This window comes from Anopheles funestus (genome assembly GCF_943734845.2).
Source record: "Anopheles funestus chromosome X unlocalized genomic scaffold, idAnoFuneDA-416_04 X_unloc_64, whole genome shotgun sequence".
In the NCBI taxonomy this organism is placed as follows: domain Eukaryota; kingdom Metazoa; phylum Arthropoda; class Insecta; order Diptera; family Culicidae; genus Anopheles; species Anopheles funestus.
The window spans coordinates 74,902-77,500 of NW_026045192.1; the positions used below are offsets into that span (position 1 = coordinate 74,902).

Genomic DNA, 2,599 nt, shown 5'->3' on the forward strand with positions numbered 1-2,599 from the left:
CCAGACACTTAGAACGCTTGCGCGGAAAGCAAACTCGATCGTTGTACACTTTGATGGGTGACCATCACTGTGTCTCCGTGCCGTGCTAGATCCCCCCTAGCCGTAAGGCACTTTGAACGCCCCTTCGACGACGAGTTACAAGAGTGTGGTATGTGTCAGAATCTGGTGAAGCTTTCTGCATGTGATGTGCCTTGTGTGGATCCGTGGCCATTGCATTGTGTCTGGTGTGTAGGTACCCAGACACTTAGAACGCTTGCGCGGAAAGCAAACTCGATCGTTGTACACTTTGATGGGCAACCATCACTGTGTCTCCGTGCCGTGCTAGATCTCCCCTAGCCGTAAGGCACTTTGAACGCCCCTTCGACGACGAGTTACAAGAGTGTGGTATGTGTCATAATCTGGTGAAGCTTTCTGCATGTGATGTGCCTTGTGTGGATCCGTGGCCATTGCATTGTGTCTGGTGTGTAGGTACCCAGACACTTAAGCAAACTCGATCGTTGTACACTGTGATGGGCGAGCATCACTGTGTCTCCGTGCCGTGTAAGAGCTCCCCTGGCCATCAGGCACTTGAAAGGTCCTTCGACGACGAGTTACAATAGTGGTGTGTTAGATACGTCAGGTGATGGTATCTACTGTTGTGCAATACGTATCCGGCCACGGCACGGAACGAACGGGAACTGTGGTGCAGACATACAAAGAGTTAAGCCTATTAGTCATTAACTCTAAGGACGGGGCCATGGGGCGGTACGCAAAGGATACGGATGAGCGAGTATGCAGGCCCAATACTCAATAGCTCGATCCGATCCAAGCACATGAGTTGACTGCGGCGCCAGGTTAACCAATGTGCTAGATTCTATTTGGCCAGTAGAATCTTGTGTCTTATGCGATTTGATACCAAGACACCAGAACGAAAGTTAGTTGAAGAGTTATTAAACTCTTATGAAGTATGGTTGTGCAATCACAACTTATGACTTTAACCTATAAAGTGGATATGGACTTGCAATTATAACATGGAATCTCTACACACCCCATGAGCTCGATCCAATCCACGCACACGAGTTGCCTGAGTAGCGACAGGTATACCGATGTGCAATACGTATCCGGCCACGGCACGGAACGAACGGGAACTGTGGTGCAGACATACAAAGAGTTAAGCCTACTAGTCATTAACTCTAAGGACGGGGCCATGGGGCGGTACGCAAAGGATACGGATGAGCGAGTATGCAGGCCCAATACTCAATAGCTCGATCCGATCCAAGCACATGAGTTGACTGCGGCGCCAGGTTAACCAATGTGCTAGATTCTATTTGGCCAGTAGAATCTTGTGTCTTACGCGATTTGATACCAAGACACCAGAACGAAAGTTAGTTGAAGAGTGATTAAACTCTTATGAAGAATGGTTGTGCAATCACAACTTATGACTTTAACCTATAAAGTGGATATGGACTATCAATTATAACATGGGGCACACACCATGTTCTCGATCCAATCCACGCACACGAGTTGCCTGAGTAGCGACAGGTATACCGATGTGCAATACGTATCCGGCCATAGGCACGGAACGAACAGGAACTGTGGTGCAGACATACAAGGGCCATGGGGCGGTACGCAAAGGATACGGATGAGCGAGTATGCAGGCCCAATACTCAATAGCTCGATCCGATCCAAGCACATGAGTTGACTGCGGCGCCAGGTTAACCGATGTGCTAAGAGAGTTGTTCCTGGGCCTTCAAAGTGACTTCAAAACTATCTTAGCGAATGGTGGCCATGGGCGTAGACATGAGCCACAAGTCACAAGGCCTGGGACTATTGGGTAATAAAGACAACTTAGTCAGAAAGTTAGTCTTTGGACGTACCACCGGGATTGTGTTACATTGGGAACCTTACTATAAAACCCTAGGCAGGGGATCACTCGGCTCATGGATCGATGAAGACCGCAGCTAAATGCGCGTCACAATGTGAACTGCAGGACACATGAACACCGATAAGTTGAACGCATATTGCGCGTCGGACGATTAAACCCGGCCGATGCACACATTCTTGAGTGCCTATCAATTCCTTGATATACAACAAACCAAACTTCAGGGTGGAGCGTGCCACAATAGAACACTATGGCGAGCAGCCCGTCTAGTGTCGTGGGGGAAACACGCTTCCACACTGTGCATAATGGCGTGCTCGGGACCTTTGTTGGGACCGCAGGGCGCTGAAAGTAAAGGGGTGAACCGCATAAATCGCACGCACGTAAACGCGCACACACACAAATAGAGTGAGACGTATCGTAGGATACCGCTAAGAGTACGTTGTGAAACATGGGGAAATTCAATCGAAAACCTCTTTGATGTCCAAGAATTCGTTGACCGTATCCGTCGTAATACTGGATCAACGTGCTTGGGGGAAAACGTCAAAGGGTTTTATAATAGTGGTGCATGATTAACCCATCGATGCCCGAGGGGAACATGTTGTCCAATACAATAGTGGTGCAGTTGGCTCGACATGCTCGGGGGGAGACATCGTGGGTCCAAGTCGACCAAGTCGACCGGGAGTTGTTGTTGAGAGATCGAATCAAAACGATGCCGAGCGGAACTCGTTGTCCTTATTG

General features: G+C 49.0%; 1 non-coding gene across 1 annotated transcript; it reads left to right on the top strand.

Annotated features, from left to right (window-relative positions):
- The first annotated feature begins 1,892 nt into the window (after positions 1-1,892).
- On the top strand, positions 1,893-2,050 carry LOC125773936 (5.8S ribosomal RNA). The gene has a single exon (XR_007420479.1). It is a non-coding gene; the product is annotated as a 5.8S ribosomal RNA (ribosomal RNA).
- The last annotated feature ends 549 nt before the right edge of the window (positions 2,051-2,599 follow it).